Source organism: Bos grunniens, chromosome 8, assembly GCF_055505025.1.
Source record: "Bos grunniens cultivar Pamir isolate PY7600 chromosome 8, Bosgru_T2T1.0, whole genome shotgun sequence".
Lineage (NCBI taxonomy): Eukaryota > Metazoa > Chordata > Mammalia > Artiodactyla > Bovidae > Bos > Bos grunniens.
Window position 1 is genome coordinate 11,154,808 of NC_141172.1, and position 26,332 is coordinate 11,181,139.

The following is a 26,332-nucleotide window of genomic DNA, read 5'->3' on the forward strand; positions in this document are numbered from 1 at the left end:
TCCACCAGGCTCCTTCATCCATGGGTTTTTCCAGGCAAGAATACTGGAATGGTTTGCCATTTACTTCTCCAGGGGATCTTCCAATTCAGACTTAAATTGAAGAAAGTAGGGAAAACCACTAGACCATTCAGGTATGACCTAAATCAAATCCCTTATGATTATACAGTGGAAGTGAGAAATAGATTTAAGGGCCTAGATCTGATAGATAGAGTGCCTGATGAACTATGGAATGAGGTTCATGACACTGTACAGGAGACAGGGATCAAGACCATTCCCATGGAAAAGAAATGCTAAAAAAGCAAAATGGCTGTCTGGGGAGGCCTTACAAATAGCTGTGAAAAGAAGAGAAGCAAAAAGCAAAGGAGAAAAGGAAAGATCTAAGCATCTGAATGTAGAGTTCCAAAGAATAGCAAGGAGAGATAAGAAAGCCTTCTTCAGCGATCAATGCAAAGAAATAGAGGAAAACAACAGAATGGGAAAGACTAGAAATCTCTTCAAGAAAATTAGAGATACCAAGGGAACATTTCATGCAAAGATGGGCTCAATAAAGGACAGAAATGGTATGGACATAACAGAAGCAGAGGATATTAAGAAGAGGTGGCAAGAATACACAGACGAACTGTACAAAAAAGATCTTCACGACCCAGATAATCACAATGGTGTGATCACTGACCTAGAGCCAGACATCCTGGAATGTGAAGTCAAGTGGGCCTTAGAAAGCATCACTACGAACAAAGCTAGTGGAGGTGATGGAATTCCAGTTGAGCTATTCCAAATCCAGAAAGATGATGCTGTAAAAGTGCTGCACTCAATATACCAACAAATTTGGAAAACTCAGCAGTGGCCACAGGACTGGAAAAGGTCAGTTTTCATTCCAATCCCAAAGAAAGACAATGCCAAAGAATGCTCAAACTACCACACAATTGTGCTCATCTCACATGCTAGTAAAGTAATGCTCAAAATTCTCCAAGCCAGGCTTCAACAATACGTGAACCATGAACTTCCACATGTTCAAGCTGGTTTTAGAAAAGGCAGAGGAACCAGAGATCAAATTTCCAACAATGCTGGATCATGGAAAAAGCAAGAGAGTTCCAGAAAAACATCTATTTCTGCTTTATTGACTGTGCCAAAGCCTTTGACTGTGTGGATCACAATAAACTGTGGGAAATTCTGAAAGACATGGGAATACCAGACCACCTGACCTGCCTCTTGAGAAATTTGTATGCAGGTCAGGAAGTAACAGTTAGAACTGGACATGGAACAACAGACTGGTTCCAAATAGGAAAAGGAGTACGTCAAGGCTGTATATTGTCACCCTGCTTATTTAACTTATATGCAGAGTGCATCATGAGAAATGCTGGACTGGAAGAAACACAAGTTGGAGTCAAGATTTCCGGGAGAAATATCAATAACTTCAGATATGCAGATGACACCACCCTTATGGCAGAAAGTGAAGAGGAACTAAAAAGCCTCTTGATGAAAGTGAAAGAGGAGAGTTAAAAAGTTGGCTTAAAGCTCAACTTTCAGAAAACGAAGATCATGGCCTCCGGTCCCATCACTTCATGGGAAATAGATGGGGAACAGTGGAAACAGTGTCAGACTTTATTTTTTTGGGCTCCAAAATCACTGCAGATGGTGACTGCAGCCATGAAATTAAAAGATGCTTACTCCTTGGAAGGAAAGTTATGACCAACCTAGATAGCATATTCAAAAGCAGAGACATTACTTTGCCAACAAAGATCCGTCTAGTCAAGGCTATGGTTTTTCCGGTGGTCATGTATGGATATGAGAGTTGGACTGTGAAGAAAGCTGAGCGCCGAAGAATTGATGCTTTTGAACTGTGGTGTTGGAGAAGACTCTTGCTAGTCCCTTGGACTGCAAGGAGATCCAACCAGTCCATTCTGAAGGAGATCAGCTCTGGGATTTCTTTGGAAGGAATGATGCTAAAGCTGAAACTCCAGTACTTTGGCCACCTCATGCGAAGAGTTGACTCATTGGAAAAGACTCTGATGCTGGGAGGGATTGGGGGCAGGAGGAGAAGGGGACGCCAGAGGATGAGATGGCTGGATGGCATCACTGACTCCATGGACGTGAGTCTGAGTGAACTCCAGGAGTTGGTGATGGACAGGGAGGCCTGACGTGCTGCGATTCATGGGATCGCAAAGAGTCAGACATGACTGAGCGACTGAACTGAACTGAACTGAGGGACCGAGCCTGCATCTCCTACATTAGCAGGCATATTTTTTTTTTTTACCACTGAGCCTAGAGCCTAAGCCTCCTTTTAGGCAAGTGATACAGTTGGAAAGCCTGGTTGAAAAAGAAGATGGCAAATGTTTTAGGACCTGCAGTAAACCTGTTTCCTTAACAACAGATCCAAGTGAGAGGAAATGCTTTGAGTATACTCTAGACCTGAGTCCTAACCAGCTGAACAGGATAAATAACAAGTACAAGAGAGGTGGAATTCTGAGGGGAAAAACACCAAACAGATCTTACATTCTGTAATATGAGAGTTGGAGCATGACATGGAACGACTGAACAAGGCATATTTTATGTCAAGATATGAAAGCCATTCAAAAGGTATATGGAAGAAATAAACTCAGAAACCCTGCAGCATAAATGGATTTTACTTTATTATATAATGCATCTTACAAATTAATAACAAAGTGCAATCCCAGTTTTTAAAAACAGAGAAAATTACTAACCCTAATAGATATTACAAACATATCCCAACAACCAGTTGCCAATTAAAATGTGCTATCAAATACTCTATTTTGTCAAAACATGGAGGTCTTTATTTCTATGATGTACCATTATGTTATGTTATGTAAACACTAAAGAAAATAAATTACCAGTCCTACTCTATTATGGCAAAACACACTGAAGCCATCAACTGTAAATTGCATCTCAAATTCAGAGATTGTAACACATGAAAAAAAAAAGGGACTAGATGAATATGACATTGTGACTAAAGTGCTTTTATGTTTCTTAGATTGGCTTCAATGGATTATTAGGAAAAAATGTTATTTTAGAAATAAACATGTATACCTGTGATGGATTCATTTTGATATTTGGCAAAACTAATACAATTATGTAAAGTTTAAAAATAAAATAAAATTAAAAAAAATAAAAGGAACATGGTTAAAAAATGCAGTGACAGGAAACAGAATTGCAGAATGCACTACTATTACAACTGATAAATATATATGTTCACTAATTCCTTAGAAATATTAGTTCATATGAGTAATGTATTATTTTTAATTTATTATACAGTATTCTGCTAAAGTTAAATAAAATCTATTACAAAAAAGTTCACACTTAATTATAATGAGTTAATTCATCTTATGGCATTCTGTGTGTGTGAGTGTGTGTGTGTGTGTGAATGTGAGTGTGTGTGTGTGCATAGGAAGCATAAAAGCAAATACAAAGGAAATGCTTTTTGTAAAATATTGAATAAGTTATAGAAAAATGAGTTACTATTTAAAATTACTATTATGCTAATTTTAGTACTAATAGAGGTTTCTTTTTCCCTTTTCTTCTCTCCTTTTCTCCCTCATTTCCCTCTCTTTGTTTATATTTTTCTCTTCTTTTCCTTTCATGGTTGAATGATAACTTTACTCCTCCTTTTTATGTGGTAAAGAGAAAATATGATGAAAAAATGTATCACTGTATATTTTAGAAGATTAGTTGACAAATGGAAAATTAGTAGTTTATGTGAAATCATATAAATTTCAGTGTAAGCTGTTTATTCTACACTGACAGAAATAGCTCATGTTTGTGAAGGTATGAAAAATTTCCCAAAAGCACATTAAAAAAAAAGATGAGAAAAGTAGAATATTTCAGACTAATGTGTATTTCAAAGATGTAGTAAAAGACTTCTTTTTAATATTTTTATATTAAGACTTATGCATAGACCTTCCATCAGACTATTTTTATTTGAAGAAAAGTGATTCTGTGATAATATAAATATTATTTATGTTCAATTTCAGGAACTCAAACGATATAGAATATAGTAATGGTAACTATTACTTGAAATTCCTCCATTGAGAAATAACCATCATTAGCTCAGGTGAATATGCTTTCAAATACTTCTTTGCATCTACATAGATGAAACACAGTGAGAAAACTAGACAGATAGGCAGATATCCTATGAATTGAATTTTCATCCAAATGAAAATTTTATGCTGTAAAGACCATGTTTATGCAAACCATCAAATTCAGTTTTGCTTAAATTTATAAGAAGAAAGCAATACAAATGAAACCAAATTTAATGCTGTTTCAATTATTTATTAATCTTAATAGATGGCATTTATTTGAATGTTCCTCTAAGGCAAATTGAAAAGATTTATAGAACACATATGTATTTTATTCATTTTTAAGCATTATGTTTCAAATTTAGAATGTATTGTGCTATTTTATCCCCTTTGGTGAAATTTAAACAATTACTCCTCATACACAGATTCACACCTACCCTCTCATGTTTGAATGATAACTTTTTACTTTCATGATAAAAATGGTTAACACTTTTCCTCTGAGTCATTGGTATTCATTCTAGACGTGAACTTGTCATATCACTTAGTCATAGATTCTCACTTCTTTACACAGATTTGTGTGTTGTAATTGAATATTGGATTGTCTAAGTTTTGATATAAAGGTCTTTTTGCTTTTTTTGTTTGTTTGTTTGTTTTTTACTCTCCCTATTGTTGTTTTTGAAGAAAGACTCAGGGATGTTATTTCCTATTTAGGAATGTCTGTCTGAAGCTCTTTTAAAGTTTAACCAGTCCTTAATTGAATATTTTCCTTTTGAGTCATGTTTACTTTCCTTTGAATTTTATAGACTGTATCATTTTAATATATATTAAATGTGGAAAAATCAAGGGAAGCATATTCAGAAAGTCAAGAAACAAGTGCACAGTTGATTTCATGATTTAAGAATTTGTTATTTATTTCAGTGCTTTAAAAAAAAAAATGAGTCCAAAAGACTGTTCTATACATCTGTGTCTCTTTTGCTGTGTTGTATACAGGGTTATTGTTACCATCTTTCTAAATTCCATATATATGCGTTAGTATACTGTATTGGTGTTTTTGGACTCTGTGGGAGAGGGAGAGGGTGGGGTCATTTGGGAGAATGGCATTGAAACATGTATAATATCATATATAAAACGAGTCGCCAGTCCAGGTTCGATGCACGATACTGGATGCTTGAGGCTGGTGCACTGGGACAACCCAGAGGGATGGTACGGGGAGGGAGGAGGGAGGAGGGTTCAGGATGGGGAACACGTGTATACCTGTGGTGGATTCATGTTGATATATGGCAAAACCAATACAATATTGTAAAGTTAAAAAATAAAATCTAAAAAAAAAGAAAAAAACATGAGAGGAATGATCCTTTAATCAGTGAGTCGTGACCTCACCTCATTCTCATTTGGGAGTCTGTGATTGGTTACTGCCTTTTTTACAGAATGTATGTAAAGATCCTTCGGTTTTAAATGAATCAGCCTGGCTTCCTTACTTATATCGGTGGGAGAAATGATTGAAACGCCTTGAAGTTGATCAGTCACTATTCCACTGTTAAAAAAATGTGTCCTGCCTTAGAAACTTAACTTTGAGGTCTTAAATTTTTAGTTTTTCAAATACTTCTAGAGGATGTTTTGTTATACTTAATCTCTCCTGATTGCCTTTCTTAGATTGCCTAGCACTCTTTGAACACTGGGCTTCTGGGTGGCTCAGTGATAAAGGATCCACCTGTCAATGCAGGAGATACTGGTTGGATTCCTAGGTCAGGAAGATCCCCTGGAGAAGAAAATGGCAACTCACTCCAGTATTCTTGCCTTGGAAATCCCATGGACAGAGGAAGCAAGCTACAGTTCATAGGATCACAAAAGAGTCGAAAAAGACTTAGCAACTAAGCAACAACAGCTAACTTTGAACACTGTACCCCCTTCTGTTTAATCAATAGCCTGTTAAAACTGGGTAGATTTATAAGGCAAATTTTATACTTATGAAAAGCAAAAAGAATTCTTAAACTTTCGTACAACATGACTTAGAACATATGCTACTAAAACATTAGAAGCAAGAATACATCAAAGAAAAAGGAGATTGGTTGTTGGCAATCTTTAACACACAAGTACTTTGTAAGTAGTTTCTCAAGTAATGCATGCATGCTAAGTCGCTTTAGTCATGTCAGACTCTTTGCAACCCTATGCTCTGTAGCCTGCCAGGCTTCTCTGTCCATGGGTTTCTTCAGGCAAAAATACTGGAGTTACTGGGTAACCATACTGGGTTACCATCCCCCCTCCAGATGATCTTCCCAACCTTCCCATCGGTACTTCCCAAAGTACGGGTCAAACTCACATCTCTTACACCTCCTGCATTGGCAGGCAGGTTCTTTACTGATGGTGCTACCTGGGAAGCCTCTCAGGTAATAAATACATTCTGTATAGACTAGCCACAAAACAGCAATTGCCTGCTTCCCTTCACAATGACAAGGCCCTAGGGTATGGCAGACTGTTACATAAGCAGCAAAATCATATTCCCAGGTCCCTAGTTTGACTAAAGGAAAATGATGGAATACAGAAAAACTAATAAACTTTCATTAATTGGAATATGGGCAAACTGATGTTTACTTAGATTTAGTTCTGGATATTAATAATACAAGCATTAATATAAGGAGAGTATTTAAAACTTTTTCGGAGGATAAACTTTTCAAACAACCAAATAAAATGACTTTATTTGTAAATAACTGATATGCTAAATTGAAAATTTTCTCATCTAGCTATTGTAGTATTACCTCATAAACTGCTGCCAACCACAAGTTTATTTATATGGTGTTTGAGAAACAATAAGTAAAACCAAAGAAAACCCTGAATTTGTAAAAAGTTCATTTTTTTCTGTATCTTTGTTAGTTTAGGCTGTCTTTTTACCCAACTAATTAGAAATATATCTCATTTAATGAATATATCTTTAACCTCTACTATGCATTAAGCCACTGTAACAGGGATATAATTTTTATTAGCATGGTTTTATTGTATGTACAAATTTTGTTTGTAAAAATAATCAGGGAACTTAAATACTGTGTATGAATTTATAGGGATATATATATATAGGGATAAAGAATGGAATTCTGGCTATACAGAATAAAGTTTAGCAGACTTCCCACACTTTGGTGTACACTTCATATTCCTACTTTGGTTCTTAGTTTTGTTAGACTGTAGACATGAATTATTATTTTCACCAAAGTGAATTTGTTCTTGGAAATCAGTCATAACAAACAAATCCTGGAAGCTGGATGTAGAAAAATTATAATTTTAATTGAATCATAAGGAAGTTATATTTAATACTAGACTATGACTACCTGTGGTTAAATTTCTCTAGAAATTTTATTTTGTTTTTCTTGGTTGGTCAAAGACTTATTTAGACAGCTGTTAATAATCAAATATTTAATTATATACTTTGATTTTTTTCCCCCTAAAAGTGATGCTATTTCAAAAAGTATAATGCATAACCCTTTTTTATATAAAATGATAAATATCAGATTCTAATTTTAGTCTTTTTTAAGGAAACTAGCCAAAAAGTTTCTATTCTTCAAAACATAGTTAACATTCACGGAAAATATAATTTACCTATTACCTGAGATTGAGGAAATACATTTTTTTGTTTGGGTACTTCTTATTGATTGGAAAGATGCAGAAACCAATCATAGAAGCTGACATATAAATTCAGGTTTCCCTTCATTTTGTTTTTGTTTACTGTTATTTTTTATGTGCCCCAAAGGGAATTTATTATTCCCCAATCATTTATACAAATTGAGTCACATGAACCAAAAAGGGAATTGAAGAAATAAAATTAATCACATACCCTGATGAAACGTAGCTGTCAAGTGGAGATTTGACAGTAAGTGAAATTGAAGAGCTGAAATGAGGAAAAAACTATGTATTGAATATCTTTATTTTACAGAGGAGAATACCAAGGCTTCAGTTCAGTTCAGTCGCTCAGTCATGTCCAACTCTTTGCAACCCATGAATTGCAGCACACCAGGCCTCCTTGTCCATCACCAACTCCCGGAGTTCACTCAGACTCACGTCCATCAAGTCAGTGATGCCATCCAGCCATCTCCTCCTCTGGCGTCCCCTTTTCCTCCTGCCCCTAATCCTTCCCAGCATCAGAGTCTTTTCCAATGAGTCAACTCTTCGCATGAGGTGGCCAAAGTATTGGAGTTTCAGCTTTAGCATCATTCCTTCCAAAGAACACCCAGGACTGATCTCCTTTAGAATGGACTGGTTGGATCTCCTTGCAGTCCAAGGGACTCTCAAGAGTCTTCTCCAACACCACAGTTCAAAAGCATCAATTCTTCTGCTCTCAGCTTTCTTCACAGTCCAGCTCTCACATCCATACATGACTACTGGAAAAACCATAGCCTGATGGTTAAATACTCTGCACATGTTAGTATGGTAGCTACTTATTGATAGTAGTCAAGTTTTGGCCCTTGATAATAGAGCTGTGAGGTCCAATGTCACTTCTGATTTATGTGCTTAGTCAGGCTTCCCTGGTCACTCAGATAATAAAGAATCTGCCTGCAATGCGGGAGACCTGGGTTCAATCCCTGGATTGAGAAGATTCCCTGGAAAATGGAAGGGCTACCGCACTGGTCATAACAAACGTCCTCTTCCAACAACACAAGAGAAGACTTCACACATGGACACATCAATCACCAGATTGTTGACACTGAAATCAGACTGATTATATTCTTTGCAGCCAAAGATGGAGAAGCTCTATACAGTCAGCAAAAAGAAGACTAGGAGCTGACTGTGGCTCGGATCCTGAACTCGTTATTGCCAAATTCAGACTGAAATTGAAGATAGTGGAGAAAACCACTAGACCATTCAGGTATGACATAAATCAAATCCCTTATGACTATACAGTGGAAGTGAGAAATAGATTTAAGGGACTAGATCTGATAGATAGAGTGCCTGATGAACTATGGAATGAGGTTTGTGACATTGTATAGGAGACAGGGATCAAGACCATCCCCATGAAAAAGAAATGCAAAAAGCAAAATGGCTGTCTGGGGAGGCCCTACAAATAGCTTTGAAAAGAAGAGAAGTGAAAAGCAAAGGAGAAAAGAAAAGGTATAGGCATCTGAGTGCAGAGTTCCAAAGAAGCAAGAAGAGATAAGAAAGACTTCCTCAGCGATCAATGCAAAGAAATAGAGGAAAACAACAGAATGGGAAAGACTAGAGATCTCTTCAAGAAAATTAGAGATACCAAGGGAACATTTCATGCAAAGATGGGCTCGATAAAGCACAGAAATGGTAGGGACCTAACAGAAGCAAAAGATATTAAGAATAGGTGGCAAGAATACACAGAAGAACTGTACAGAAAAGATCTTCATGACCCAGATAATCACGATGGTGTGATCACTGACCTGGAGCCAGACATCCTGGAATGTGAAGTCAAGTGGGCCTTAGAAAGCGTCACTACAAACAAAGCTAATGGAGGTGATGGAATTCCAGTTGAGCTATTCCAAATCCAGAAAGATGATGCTGTGAAAGTGCTGCACTCAATATGCCAGCAAATTTGGAAAACTCAGCAGTGGCCACAGGACTGGAAAAGGTCAGTTTTCATTCCAATCCCAAAGAAAAGCAATGCCAAAGAATGCTCAAACTATCACACAATTGCACTCATTTCACATGCTAGTAAGGAGAAGGAAATGGTAACCCACTCCAGTACCTTTGCCAGGAAAATCCCATGGATGGAGGAGCCAGGTAGGCTACAGTCCATGGGGTCGCAAACAGTCAGACACGACTGTGCGACTTCACTTTCACATACTAGTAAAATAATGCTCAAAATTCTCCAAGCCAGGCTTCAGTAATATGTGAACTGTGAACATCTAGATATTCAAACTGGTTTTAGAAAAGGCAGAGGAACCAGAGATCAAATTGCCAATATCCACTGGATCATGGAAAAAGCAAGAGAATTCCAGAAAAACATATATTACTGCTTTATTAACTAGGCCAAAGCCTTTGACTGTGTGGATCACAATAAACTGTGGACAGTTCTGAAAGAGATGGGCATACCAGATCACCTCACCTGCCTCTTGAGAAACCTGTATACAGGTCAGGAAGTAACAGTTAGAACTGGACATGGAACAACAGACTGGCTCCAAATAGGAAAAGGAGTATGTCAAGGCTATATATTGTCACCCTGCTTATTTAATTTATATGCAGAGTACATCATGAGAAACGCTGGGCTGGAAGAAGCACAAGCTGGAATCAAGATTGCCGGGAGAAATATCGCTAAACTCAGATATGCAGATGACACCACCCTTATGGCAGAAAGTGAAGAAGAACTAAAGAGCCTCTTGATAAAAGTGAAAGAGGGGAGTGAAAAAGTTGGCTTAAAGCTCAACATTCAGAAAACTAAGATCATGGCATTGGGTCCCATCACTTCATGGCGCATAGATAGGGAAACAGCGACAGACTTAATTTTTTTGGCTCCAGAATCACGGCAGATGGTGACTGCAGCCATGAAATTAAAAGATGCTTGCTTCTTGGAAGAAAAGCTATGAACAACCTAGACTGCATATTCAAGAGCAGAGACATTACTTTGCCAACAAATGTATGTTTGTCAAAGCTATGGTGTTTCCAGTAGTCATGTATGGATGTGTGTTTTGGACTATAAAGAAAGTTAAGTGCCAAAGAATTGATGCTTTTGAATTGTGTTGGAGAAGACTCTTGAGAATCCCTTGGAATGCAAGGAGATCCAACCAGTCCACCCTAAAGGAAATCAGTCCCGAATATTCATTGGAAGCACTGATGCTGAAGATAAACTCCAATACTTTGGCCATCTGATGTGAAGAACTGACTCATTAGAAAAGACGCTGATGCTGGGAAAGATTGAAGGCGGGAGGAGAAGGGGGCAACAGAGGATGAGATGTTTGGATGGTATCACTGACTCTATGGACATGAATTTGCGTAAACTCTGGGAGTGGTGATGGGCAGGGAAGCGTGGCCTGCTACAGTTCATAGGGTCGCAAATAGTCGGGCGGACTTAGTGACTGAACTGAATTGAAAACAGAAACTTAAATATAAAAGTTTATACAACCTTAAAAAATATTGTATATGTACATGTGTTATGACTGCATTTGCCAATATTAATGGGGACACACAATGAAAGTGACTTAAACAAGGTAGAGATTTGTTTTCCTTTCATAAAATATGAAGTCTTCAGGTTGCCAATTTAAGGCAGGTTGGCATGGGCTCATGCAAACACATTGTTCCTGATTCCTTCTTTCATTCAGTTCTGCCATCCTAAAAATAAGGACTCCGTTCACAAGATGGTGTAGCTACCATATTCTCTATTTTCCAATGAAGGAAAGCATGTATTTCCAAAAGGCCCTAGTGTAGAGACTTACCACTCCATAAACATGCGTGATAAAGCTTTCCTAGAAGACCCAACAAACAATGGGGTTTTTTCTTGGAGGCCTTTTTTTTTTTTTAATTAGAAAAATATACTTTTAGCTGGTCACTACAGAGTTGGAATATTAGACTAACATCAGCCTGTGTTTGATCTGTTTACCAATATCAAACAACAGTAAGAAAAGACAATGCCATAAGGCGGGATGCTGCCATTTAGATAACAATCTTATGATTTATTTTTAGGAGACACAGTTGAAAACATTTAAAATAGTTAAATTCCACCAGGAAAGTTCTTTTTCTCCCTCTTCTAATTCTTTGGGATTTAAAAAAAAGTTATTGTTTTCTTCCTGTATGGCATTGACAGATATTCAGTGTATTTAACCTTTTTTTAATGACTTCTTTTAATATTTTAACACGCTTCAAAACTGCTAAATTGTTTATTCAAAATGTGTTAGAACTTAGGATATTTAAAATTTTTCTTAGTATTTCATTCTGTATTTTTACTTACCACCTAAATTACCCATTATCATTGAGGCTTTAGACTAAAGTAAGTATTAGTTTAGCTTTTAGCCACTAGATTCTCACTTTCTTCTTTAATAGATTTCTGTTTGTTTTGTTTGTATTTTCTTTATGGCAACATATAACACTTGCTTTTTTTTTTTCTGATTCTGTTTTGATATATTTCTTTTGACATTGCTTTCTTCCCAAGATATTTTATTTGGTCACTCTTTCTTCTGAATTGGAGATTTCATGTTTTCATTCAATTCCACAATATGCTCAGGCATTTTTAATATTTTCTCTCCCAATTCTGTGTTTTCAACATGAAAAGCTAAACACAGCAATACTATAACGTCACAATTTATTCTTCTTGCTTCTTATGCTCTCAATTATTTATATATATTTTTTCTCTTTGTATTTCAATAGCCAGGCCCTGTATTGAGTAGTATAGCATGGTGAATGGATGGCTTTTAGGGCAGAGATGTATTTCTTTTGCAAGTTGTATTTTGAGTGCCATATTATATGATATTGGCCCTCCAGATTGGTGCTGACATGCTGATTTTAAGCTGCTGTTGTTCCATTGCTCTGTCGTGTCTGACTCTCTGCGACCCTGTGAACTGTAGCATTCCAGGCTTCCCTGTCCTTCACCATCTCCTGGAGCTTGTTCAAACTCATGTCCATTGAGCTGGTGATGCCATCCAACCATCTCAGGCTCTGTTGTCCCCTTCTCCTCCTGCCTTTAATCTTTCCTAGCTTCAAGATCTTTTCCAGTGAGTCAGTTCTTAGCTAGAGGTGGCCAGAGTATTGGAGCTTAATCTTCAGCATCAGTCCTTCCAATGCATATTCAGGACTGATTTCCTTTAGAATTGACTCTTGGATCTCCTTGCAATCCAGGGGACTCTCAAGAGTCTTCTCCAACAACACAGTTCAAAAGCATCAGTTTTTCAGCGCTCAGCTTTCTTTTTAGTCCAAATCTCACATACATACATGACTACTGGAAACACCATAGCTTTGACTAGATGGACCTTTGCTGGCAAAGTAATGTCTCTGCTTTCTAATATGCTGTCTAGGTTGGTCATAGCTTTTCTTCCAAGGAGCAAGTGTCTTTTAATTTCATGGCGGCAGGCACCATCTGCAGTGATTTTGGAACCCAATAAAATAAAGTTTCCCACTGTTTCCATTGTTTACCCATCTATTTGCCATGAAGTGATGGGACTGGATGTCATGATCTTAGTTTTCTGAATTTTGAATTTTAAGCCAACTTTTTCACTCTCCTCCTTCACTTTGCTAATGACGCTGTTTAGTTCTTCTTCACTTTCTCCTCCTTCACTTTCCTAATGAGGCTGTTTAGTTCTTCTTCACTTTCTGCCATAAGGGTGGTATCATCTGCATATCTGAGGTTATTGACATTTTTCCTAACAATCTTGATTCCAGCTTGTCTTTTATCCATCCTGGCATTTTGCATGATGTATACTGTATATAAGTTAAATAAGTAGGGTGACAATTTACATCCTTGACATACTCCTTCCTTTACCAATTTGGAACCAGTCTTTTGTTCCATGTCCAGTTCTAACTGTTGCTTCTTAACTTGCATACAAATTTCTCAGGAGGCAGGTCAAGTGGTGTAGTATTCCCATCTCTTGAATTTTCCACAGTTTTTTGTGATCCACATAGTCAAAGGTTTTGGCATAGTCAATAAAGCAGAACTAGATATTTTTCTGGATATCTTGCTTTTTTGATGATCCAGTGGGTATACGCATGTTGATCTCTGGTTCCTCTGCCTTTTCTAAATCAAGCTTGAACATCTGGAAGTTCATGGTTCATGTACTGTAGAAGCCTGGATTGGAGAATTTTGAGCATTACTTTGTTAGTGTGTGAGATGAATGCAGTTTTGTGGTAGTTTGAACATTCTTTGGCATTGCCTTTTTTGGGATTGGAATGAAAACTGACCTTTTGCTGTCCTGTGGGCACTGCTGAATTTTCCAAATTTGCTGGTATTTTGAGGGCAGCACTTTCACAGCATCATCTTTTAGGATTTGGAATAGCTCAGCTGGAATTCTATCACCTCCACTCTGTTCATAGTGGTGGTACCTAAGGCCCACTTGAACACATGCCAGGATGCCTGGGTCTAGGTAAGTGATCACACCATTGTGGTTATCTGCATCATGAAGATCTTTTTTGTATAGTTCTTTGTGTATTCTTGCTACCTCTTCTTAATATCTTCTGCTTCTGTTAGGTCCCTACCATTGTCTGGTTGGGTGAATTTCACTCAGATGACTGTTATATCTACTACTGTGGGAAGGAATCCCTTAGACGTAATGGAGTAGCCCTCATATTCAAGAAAAGAGTCTGAAATGCATTACTTGGATGCCATCTCAAAAATGACAGAATGATCTCTGTTTATTTCCAAGGCAAACTATTTAATATCACAGTAATCCAAGGTTATGCCCCAAGCAGTAATGGTGAAGAAGCTGAGTTGAACAGTTCTGTGAGGACCTCAAAGACCTTCCAGAACTGACACCAAATAAAATGTCCTTTTCATTATAGGGAACTGGAATGCAAAAATAGGAAATCAAGAGATATCTGGAGTAACAGGCAAATTGACCTTGGAGTTAAAAATGGAGCAGGGCAAAGGCAAACAGAATATTGCCAAGAGTACGCACTGATTGTAGAAAACACCCTCTTTCAAGAACAACAAAAGAAGACTCTACACCTGGACATCATCAGATGGTCAATACTGAAATCAGATTGATTATATTCTTTGGAGTTGAAGATGGAGAAGCTCTATACAGTCAGCAAAAACAAGACTGGGAGCTGACTGTGGCTCAGATCATGAACTCCTTATTGCCAAATTCAGAGTTAAATTGAAGGAAGTAGGGAAAACCACTAGACCATTCAGGTGTGACCTAAATCAAATCCCTTATGATTATTCAGTGGAAGTGAGAAATAGATTTAAGGGACTAGATCTGATAGAGTGCCTGAAGAACTATGGACGGAGGTTCGTGACATTGTACAGGAAGCAGTGATCAAGACCATCCCCAAGGAAAAGAAATGCAAAAAGGCAAAATGGCTGTCTGAGGAGGCCTTAAAAATAGCTGATAAAAGAAGAAAAGCAAAAGGCAGAGGAGGAAAGGAAATATATTCCCATCTGAATGCAGATTTCCAAAGAATAGCAAGGAGAGATAAGAAAGCCTTCCTCAGTGATCAATGCAAAGAAATAGAGGAAAACAATAGAATGGGAAAGACTAGAGATCTCTTCAAGAAAATTAGAGATAGCAAGGGAATATTTTATGCAAAGATGGATCCAATAAAGGTCAGAAAGCGGAAGTATATATGTATATATACACATACACACACACCTATATATATCATAGATATACACCATATGTATATATGATATTCATGCTAAGTTGCGTCTGTCATGTCTGACTCTTTGCAACCCCATGGACTCTAGCCCACCAGGCTCCTCTATCCATAGGATTCTCCAGGAGAGAATACTGGAGTGAGTTGCCATACCCTATTCCAGGGGATTTCCTAACCCAGAGATTGAAACTGTGTCTCCTGTATTGCAGACAGTTTCTTTATCCGTGAAGCCATTGTGGAAGCCCATATGTATTCACATGTGTATATATAACTCATGTATATGTACACACATATAGAATTTGCTTTGTCAGTACTTTAAAGATCTTTTCTCATTTGTAGTGTTTTATTCTATTACATACCTGACCAATCATTTCACTGAAGTCAATATACACATTTTGTTTTATCTTATGTTTGCTATTGTAAGCACAGCTTAATTCATCATTCTTAAACTTGTCATTACATATTGCAATAGAATTTGAGTGGACATATATTAAAGACCAAAAGTTACAGACAATTCTTAATTTTCTCAGTTGATTAGTTTTATTTTTTTTTCCTTTTGTATTAATTTCTTCCTAAGAGTGTCTTTCTTTTTTTTTTACTTTTAAATTTTATTTTATTTTTAAACTTTACATAATTGTATTAGTTTTGCCAAATATGTTGATTAGTTTTAGAAAAAGTATTTTTTTATTGTCCAAGCAACAATGTAAGAAATTTGTTTTTGCCCGCTCTACCTGAATTCCATTTCTGTAACTCCTTGCTTTGTGACCTCAGGCAAATATCTTAACCTTCCTGTGCGTCAGTGCATTCGTTTCTATAGTTAGAACAGTAGTTTGATTTACCACATAAGAGTCCTGTAATGCTTAAATGAGATGATACAGGAAAAGTATTTTGAAACTTCTTGGTGCATTAATAAATATTAGGTATTTTTCTGGACACCTAATGGAGATAACTTAAATTTCTAGCTGTTTTTTGTTTATATACTTATTTTTATAATATTTTTAAGCACTTGAGGATTCACATGTATTAGTAACTACAATTACTACCTTATATCTACATTTATGTTTCATCCTTTGTATACAATTCAGAATAAGAACTTGAAACTTAATTGTCTTAAATATTACGTTTTCATAGTTAAAATGTGATTCTTCTGATTAGTTTGGATTTTTTTTTTTTTTTTTTTGTAATCTAGCAATGGGTGAGTAATATTTTTTCTGAAGTTTCTTCTTTGGCAGTTATAAAATACATGTTTGATTTATGGCAAATGTTAATTTTACTCATGTTTCTTCCAAATTGTCTGACTATATATTCCGGGACAAAAAATGTCATGCTTGCTCAAGCACTTTTTTTTTTCTGAATAGCATATATGAAACTATTGTGGAGTAAATGAAGCAGCTGAGGTACGATGAAATGTTTATGCACGTGTTTGGCTCATAATAAAAATGTGCTGTGTTGCCTCTCTGGCATCTTTCCTACAGGGTGCTCAATTCTCTGGAAACTGGCTTTTTTATTTTAATGTTTCATGGCTATATTAGACTCATGCCCCTCTTCTCCATATCTGAAATGAATATGATTGTGTTAGAGTAAAATTGATACCCTCAGGTGATAATCAGAAAGGCAAATCCTATAGAGGCAGAGAACAAAAGAATCTTACTGTAAAAATTTACCTTAGAGAGTACTCTGCCAGTAAAATCACTTTTAAATATGAGAAAAGAGATATATTAAGGATAGTTAAGATATTGGCATAAACAGACACATTTAAGAGACACTGATGTGTAGAACAGTCTTTTGGACTCTGTGGGAGAGGGAGACGGTGGGATGATTTGGGAGAATGGCATGGAAATATGTATAATATCATATATGAAATGAGTCACTAGTCCAGGTTCGATGCATGATACTGGATGCTTGGGGCTGGTGCACTGGGACGACCCAGAGGGATGGTATGGGGAGGGAGGAGGGAGGAGGGAGGAGGGTTCAAGATGGGGAACACATGTTTACCTGTGGCAGATTCAGTTCAATATATGGCAAAACCAATACAATATTGTAAAGTTAAAAAATAAAATAAAATTAAAAAAACGACAGATTTGAAGTGAGAATCCAGATTTCTCTAATTCAGTGCCCATTCCATAGAACTGAGATTTTTTTTTTTTTTTACTTAAAACACGAATTTCAAATATCACATAAAATATATGTGTGAAGACCACCTGAAGACTTTGAACATTCCCTTTGAGTAAGTAAAATAATACCAACTCACTTGAAATACAACATGACCTGAAGAATATACGGCTCCTTGATAAGACATCACACCTTTGGCTGTGTGATAAATGATTTGCACACTAATGTGCTCTCATATAATCATTTTATTTTCCTCCAGAAAAATCATTCCAAGTAAATAGTTATTTGAAAGTTAAAATGTTATAATAGGTTATCTGATTTCTTTTCTCATTTTAATGTTAGGTATAGATTTATTTAGTGCTAAGGTGATAACTTGAACATCCCTGGTGGCTCAGATGCTAAAGTGTCTGCCTAGAATGCAGGAGACCTAGGTTCAATCTGTGAGTTGGGAAGATCCCCTGGAGAAGGCAGTGGCACCCCACTCCAGTATACTTGCCTGGAAAATCCCATGGACGGAGGAGCCTGGTAGGCTACAGTACATGGGGTCACAAAGAGTCGGACACGACTGAATACCTTCACTTTCACTCTCTAAGGTGATAATAAGGGCTTCCCGGGTGATTCAGTAGTAAAGAATCCGCCTGCCAATGCAGGAGCCACAACTTCAATCCCTGGGTCCAGAAGATCCCTTGGAGAAAGAAATGGCAATCCACTCCAATATTCTTGCCTGGGAAATCCCACTGACAGAGGAGACTAGTGGGCTACAGTCCATGGGATCTCAAAAGAGTCAGATAGGACTTATGGACTGAATGACAACAAAGAAAATAATAATTCTTTTTAAAAGCTATAGGTGGTCTTTTACAGTACTTAGAAATATTTTATTCAGAATTATGCATTTGCCTGCAGAAAAATTTCCATCAGAAAATGAAATGATTCATTTAAGGTGTATCATTGATTTTTGCCATTCTTTTCTGTTATCTTTTGCTTAACAAAACCAAGGTACTAATTTGTATACAGATTGAAGCATTTATTCTTACACTCATTGATCTTTAAGTTAGCTGAGAGGGCTTTATTTAATATTGTGTGTCTGTGGGTCAGCTAAAACATCTCTGCCTCAGGCTCCAGAGTAAACTCTGAGACCTGCGCTGATGGAACAGCTTTTTTACACAGCATATTTTTATGCCAGTAGCAGAGCCAAAAGCTGGGAAGCCCAAGTGCACATGTATATTTCAGGTCTCTTGTTTGCCTCACATCTTGTAGTATTCCACCAACCAAAGCAAGACACATGGGAGAGACTAAAGTCAGGTGGTGGGGTTATATAAGTCTATAGAATGGAAGCCTGTGGCACAGTTGTAGATATATTAGACAACTAAAGGGAAGCAAATACTGATAAAAGTAATTCCATTTACCACACCTATTTACCCTCCTTCATCTTTAGATTCTTACTGTATATATTATGTAAGTATTGCATTTCTTATTCAGATATGCCTACGTTTTATTCTTCCAAAATTCTTAGTTAACAAATCATTCTTGATAGTATTTCCCAATCATGAAGTATGTGGTATCTTTAAGTAAAAACCTACTGGATTTTGACTATGCCAGATGGCAGTTCTTTGATAATACATTGTATGTTTCTTGGCATTTTTCAACCTAGCATATTAAATGTAACTTGACCCTTTAAATAAGATTAGGTCATTTATTATAAATATCAATTCCTATTATGTGCCATAGTACCTTTTTCATAACTAAGTCTGTGCACTTGAGGCAGTTGCTTATTTTTACAGCTGTTTAGCCATTTGAAGTCATTTTGAATGTAGCTTATAATATTGGAATAAATTATGACAATTTGTTCAATAGTCATAATACCTAATCAAATGTAATCTTTTTATGATAAGAGGAAGCAGCCTCTGAATGAAAGCCAATTAATGTTCATATAATGAAATTATATACATTTTACTGTATAGACTTAGTCATTTATAGTTTCACTGTTAAAAATAAATTTTAAATGCTTTCAGAATGTATTCCAAATAAGAAGGATATTGCTCTATTCTTTTTTGCTTTGCCTAATATGCAATACTGCCCCTTACTATTAAATTACGTACTTGTATGATTGTCTCATTGATATGAATGCATGAAAAATAGCTTAAAAGTTATGAGTTATAATGATATTCAGAGTTCTAAGCATTTCTATTCTGATAACTTCTTTGATGTGAGCTAGGGTACTTGATAATCCAGGTTATATTTTTTTGTTTGTAACATAAAAGGTATTTATGGTTATTAAAAAAAAGCTATTTCTTTAGGCTATAAAATGTGTTTAATTTTTTAAAATTCACAACATACATCTCATAGAACATTAACATCCAGGGAAAAATAAGCACCTTCATTTTAGTGCATCATTTGTCTAATGAGTAAGATATTTTTAATATAATAATTTGTAGCTATTTTCAGTATAAATTAATCTTCTCATGCATATGGCACAATGATGAGACTAGCAGAGCATTTAATTTGCATCAGGTTATATTTTTCACAGTACTTTGAAAGAAAAGCCTAAGTACTGTCAAGATATGAAAATTATAATGGTAATTATTATGTAATACTGATCATAAAAGTAGCAACAATTATTATTTACTTTATTACAGGCAGTTTTCAAAGTCTTTTACATGCAATATGGCATTTATGTCCTCATTTATTAGATAAGAAACCAAAGATCAAAATATTTTGTTAATTTTCCCTAAGTCATACAACAAATGATGAATCTGTGTTTTAAAGCAGGGTATGGCTAATTTTATAGATAGTGTTCTTAATGGAGCATAGGAAGCTGCTTTTTTTTCCCCTGTAACACAACAAAAGTAACTATGACTAAATTCCTTGTGATGATTACATCATTATTATGGATATTTTATGAATCATTTTTATGAGCATTAAAAGTAAGATTCTAATAGTATTCATAGTCATACAGTATTGCATTTACAGTGTATTTGAGTTGCTTTTTTGTCTAGTTTTCATTTCAAAGAATAAAATATGACCTATAAAAAAAGTATATGCTATATAAACAAACAAAAGGCATATGCATATTTAGATAGTATTTATATGGGTGTATCAGTTGTCATACCTACATGAGAAGAGCTTAAATCAATCTGGACCCCTTTAATGGATCACATATCTTTATGACCATTGTAGTATAGTAAATGAACTAAATGAAATAGACATTTGGTTTCATATAATTCTCTATGTTCTGGGGTTCTGCACTTTCCATTAGATTTTAGTACACTGTTTTTGATTTTCTTTATACTGATTTTAAAGATTTTTGTTACAAAACTTTTGGATTATCTCTAACTTCATGAGTTCAACCTATTTCGTTGTATTTTTTCTATGTGGGGGGAAACAGAATGAATAGTGCTACCACAAAAGCTTAAGGTCAGCTATAGAGAATTCCTTCTTTTCTTCAGTATGATGGCTGAAAATTTTAAGCCAATTATAACAGGTTTTCTGCCAAAAGGTAACAGCATTTTAACATAAATGGACTCTACCTCCTTATTAAGGTTAATCTCTTAAGACACTATTTATACTTTGAAAACACATTCACAAAAAGGAGATCAGGAGTCTTCTCCAGCACCACAGTTAAAAGTATCAATTCTTTGGTGTTCAGCTTTTGTTATGGTCCAACTCTCATATCCATACATGACTATGGGAAAAAACATAGCTTTGACTAGATGGACCTTTGTTGGCAAAGTAATGTCTCTGCTTTTTAATATGCTGTCTAGATTTGTCATTACTTCCAAGGAGAAAGCATTTCTGGCCTTAATAACAAGAAAATGCATACTAATTGCAATAATTTGCACTTGAACTCACCCTGATAATGGTAATTATAATATGTGAACTATATCTGCAGTAACATTTCTTTAAAGTACAACAGAGAATTGGCTATCAGCAATTTTCCTCTATGGTTTTTCCAGTAGTCATGTATGGATGTGAGAGTTGGACTATAAAGAAAGCAGAGCACTGAAGAATTGATGCTTTTGAACTGTGGTGTTGGAGAAGACACTTGAGAGTCCCTTGGACAGAAAGGCAATCCCAAACAGTCCATCCTAAAGGAAAGCAGTCCTGAATATTCACGAGAAGGACTGAGGCTGAAGCTGAAACTCCATTATTATGGCCACCTGATGTGAAGAACTGACTCGTTTGAAAAGACCCTGATGCTGGGAAAGATTGAAGGCAGGACGAGAAGGGGATATTATAACATATTACAGGGCTTCCCTGGTGGCTCAGATGGTAAAGAATCTGCCCACAATGTGGGAGTTCTGAATTCGATCCCTATGTTGGGAAGATCCCCTGGAGAAGGGAATGGCAACACACTCCAGTATTCTTTTCTGGAGAATCCCATGGATAGAGGAGCCTACAGTCCATAGAGTCACAAAGAGTTGGACCTGACTGAGCAACTAACATACACATAATTTGTTGCTCATAAATTAATATGGTAGTTTTTCAGTTTACACACTGACTTCATACATTTTTATGTCATTTAACCTGGACATCAACTATGTGGTTATTGAACAGGCAAGGGTTACTCCTATTCCACAGTTTAGAAACTGAGTCTCTAAGAGGTTGAGCAGCTTGGAGCTAAGGATATTAAAATGAAGTTGAACCAGAAAGACAGCATTGACCAATCTAATGATAGTTGCTACTGTTAAACATTTTATATATGCTGTCTAGACAAGCATATCCACTAAGGAAATTGATTTGTTCAAGGCACATAATTAACATGAGGCAGTTCCTTGGTATAAATTTAGGGCTGTGTATTGTGCAGATTTCTTTCCCATTAAGTCACACAGACTATATAACTTCTGGGAAAATATATTCCCAAGTAAATATAATGTGCACTTTTCTTACAAAGCATGATGCTCTGGGATAATTGCAGTTACAGTGATAGAATCCCTACAAATTAGCACATATGGTTTTAAACAAAATTCTCTGCAAGTTAGAGAAAGTAAATAGTAAAAAAACAGGGAAGAATAGCTGTAGGCAATGAAATGGAATTAGAATTCTTGGCCAAAAAAGAAATGTGTGTGATATTATACTGTCCTCACAGGGAATTTAGACTTGCTCACTATTGGATTTTCACTGGAATAGATGGTTCTGGAGAAATGATATGCAAAAGACAATGGTTTTTGAAAAAAACCAAAGACTTTTACTGACTTAAAATTTTATTTCATGAGGAGAGTAGGATTTCCATGGAGCTAAAGAAAAATGATCACTGTGGTAAATTTATCATAGGAATCCAAGAAAATTGATAAACAAAGAATCATCATAATCTATGGCTTTCAGTTCAGTTCAGTTGCTCAGTCGTGTCTTACTCTTTGCAACCTCATGGACTGCAGCTCGCCGGGCTTCCCTGTCCTTCACCATCTCCTGGCATTGGCTCAAACTCATGTCCACTGAGTCAGTGATGCCATCTGACCATCTCATCCTCTGTCGCCCTTTTCTCCTCTGGCCCTCAATCTTTCCCAGCAGCAGGGTCTTTACCAGTGAGTTGACTCTTTGCATTAGGTGGCCAAAGTATTGGAGTTTCAGCTTCAGCATCAGTCCTTCCAATGAATATTCAGGGTTGATTTCCTTTAGGATTGACTGGTTTTATCTCCTTGCAGTCCAAGGGATTCCCTAGAGTCTTCTCCAGTACCACAATTCAAAAGCATCAATTCTTTGGTGCTCAGCATTCTTTATGGTCCAGCTTTCACATCCATACGTGACTAGTGAAAAAAACAAAAACAAAAACAAAAAAACATAGCTTTGACTATAAGGACATTTTTTGGCAAAGTGATGTCTCTGCTTTTTAATACACTGTCTAGTTTTTTCATAGCTTCCCTTCCAAGGAACAAACCTTTTTTAATTTCATTGCTGCAGTCAGTATCCACAGTGATTTTTGAGCCTAATAAAATAAAATCTGTCCCTGTTTCCACTTTTTCCCCTTCTATTTGCCATGAAGTGATGGGACAGCATGCCATGATCTTTGTTTTTTAAATGTTGAGTTTTAAGCCAGCTTTTTCACTTTCCCTTTTCACCCTCATCAAGAAGCTGTGGAGTTTGACTACTCTTTCTGCCATTATATTGATAACACGTGCATATCTGAGGTTGTTATATTTTTCCTGGCACTATGGCTTCCAGCTTGTGATTCATACAGCCCAACATTTCACTTTATGTACTCTGCATATAAGTTAAATTAGCAGGGTGACAATCAAGCAGGTAATATATACTTTGGGTATATATTAAAAATAATTGAAAATAGGACCTCAAAGAGATATATGCAAATTCATGATTGTTGCATTATCATTCACAGTAGCCAAGAGTTGGAAGCAACCTAAATTATTCATCAACAGATGAATGGATAAAGAAAATGTGGTATATACATAGAGAGATTCTTTAAAAAAGAATTAAATTTTTCTATATGCTACAACATGGATTACCTTCGAGGACACTATGTTAAGTGTAATAGTGAAAGTCACTCAGTTGTGTCCAACACTTTGTGAACCCATTGAATTCTCCAGGCCAGAATACTAAAGCGGGTAGCCTTTCCATTCTCCGGGGAATCCTCACAACCCAGGTATCGAACCTAGGTCTCCCACATTGCAGGCAGGTTCTTTACCAGCTAGGCCACCAGGAGAGCCCCAGAATACTAGAGTGGGTAGCCTATCCCTTCTCGAGCAGATCTTCCCAACCCAGGAACCGAACTGGGGTTTCTCTGTATTACAGGTGAATTCTTTACAAGTTGAGCTACCAGTTCAATTCAGGTCAATCTCTCAGTAGGGTCTGACCATTTGTGATCCCATGGACTGCTGCACACCAGGCTTCTCTGTCTATCACCAACTCCTGGAGTTTGCTGAAGCTCCATTGAGTCAGTGGTGCCAACCGACCATCTCATCCTCTGTCATCCCCTTATCCCCCTGCCTTCAGTCTTTCCGAGCATCAGGGTCTTTTCCAATGAATCAGTTCTTTACATCAGGTGATCAGCATATTGGAGTTTCAGCTTCAGCATCAGTACTTCCAATGAATATTCAGGACTAATTTCCTTTAGGATGGACTGGTTGGATCTCCTTGCTGTCCAAGGGACTCTCAAGAGTCTTCTCCAGCAGCACAGTTCAGAAGCATCAATTCTTCTGTGCTTAGCTTTCTTTATAGTCCAACTCTCCCATCTATACTTGACTATGGGAAAAACCATAGCTTTGAGTAGATGGACCTTTGTTGGCAAAATAAAATCTCTGCTTTTTAATATGCTGTCTAGTTTGGTCATAGCTTTCCTCCCAAGGAACAAGCCTCTTTTAATTTCATGGCTACAGTCATCATCTACAGTGATTTTGGAACCAATAAATAAAGTCTGTCACTGTTTCCATTGTTTGCCCATCTGTTTGCTATGAAGTGATGAGACTGGATGCCATGATCTTCGTTTTTTGAGTGCTGAGTTTTAATCCTGCTTTTTCACACTCCTCTTTCACTTTCATCAAGAGGCTCTTTAGTTCTTCTTCACTTTCTGCCATTAGAGTGGTGTCATCTGCATATCTGAGGTTATTGATATTTCTCCTGGCAATCTTGATTCCAGTTTGTGCTTCATCCATCCTGGTATTTCACATGATGTACTCCACTTCTAAATGATATAAGTAGGGTGACAATATAGAGCCTTGGCGTATTCCCTTCCCAATTTGGAACCAGTCTGTTGTTCCATGTCTAGTTCTTACTGTTGCTTCTTGACCTGCATACAGATGTCTCAGGTGGCAGGTCAGGTGGTCTGGTATTCCCATCTCTTTCAGAATTTTCCATGGTTTGTTGTGATCTACACAGTCAAAGGCTTTGGCGTACTGAATAAAGCAGAAGTAGATGTTTTTCTGGTATTCTTTTGCTTTTTGATGGTCCAGTGGATGTTGGCAATTTGATTTCTGGTTCCTCTGCCTTTTCTACCAGGGAAGCCCACAAAAGCCATGCAAAAAAAGACGTATATTGTATGATTACACTTACATGATGTATCTAAAGTAGTCAAACTCTTGTAGACTGAAAGTAGAAAGTTAGGGTAAGAGGGAAGAGAAAAAGGAGAGTTGCTATTCAATGGGTACAGAGTTTCAATTTAGCATGATTAAAATTCTCTAGACATCTGTTATATAACTTTGTACATATGGGTAATAGAATTACATTTTATATTTAAAATTGTTGGGATGATGTCATTTATGTATTTTTGAGTACACACAAAAATGAATGCATACATACTAAGAAAGAGGAGTGAAAAGTGCCTTGTGAGAAACCTAAACTCCAAATAGGCCAGTAAGGAAATTCAGACAAAAATTCAGATGCAATAAATATTGTTAATAAGTATAGCAACATTTACTAACTATTAGAAACTATTGTTTCTACTTGAAATAACTTCAAGATGCCAACCTATAATTCTCTATCCAGCAGTGATACCCTTCAAAAATAACGATGCAGGCAGAAAGCAAACAGAGAAGCAAGAAAAAATGTTGTGAGGTTGTCAAAAACAATCCAGAACCAAAGGAAATACTTAAAGCTGTGCTTAAGGATGAAAAAAATAGTATGTCAAATGTTATCCAGTTTTAAGAAATGTAAGACACAGAAGGCAAAAATGTGGTAAATCTAAATTTATATTATTTCATAATATAACTATTGCTATTATTGACTGTAAAAGAATACTGACTATAAGACTGATGTGGTTATGACTGTATAAAACCACATATTATTTAATATTTACTGTAATTATTATATGACTATTAATTGTATAGAAAAATAACAATACTATGTTTTTTAAATGCTGAATAGGTCAGGAAGTGAGTAATTGGATTTAAGAGTCTTAGGCCCATGAATTTTATTGGGAATGCTAAGGGTTTTTAATTTTGGCTAAGTTTTATAGACCTGTAGATTAATGTTTTCCCTTGCTTTTGAAAAGTTATTGA

The 26,332-nt window shown here is 36.4% G+C and overlaps 1 long non-coding RNA gene across 1 annotated transcript in view; it reads left to right on the plus strand.

The window, feature by feature from the left end:
• LOC147366670 (uncharacterized) overlaps nucleotides 1-26,332 on the plus strand; it is a 927,553-nt gene that overhangs the window by 113,021 nt on the left and 788,200 nt on the right. The window lies entirely within an intron of this gene.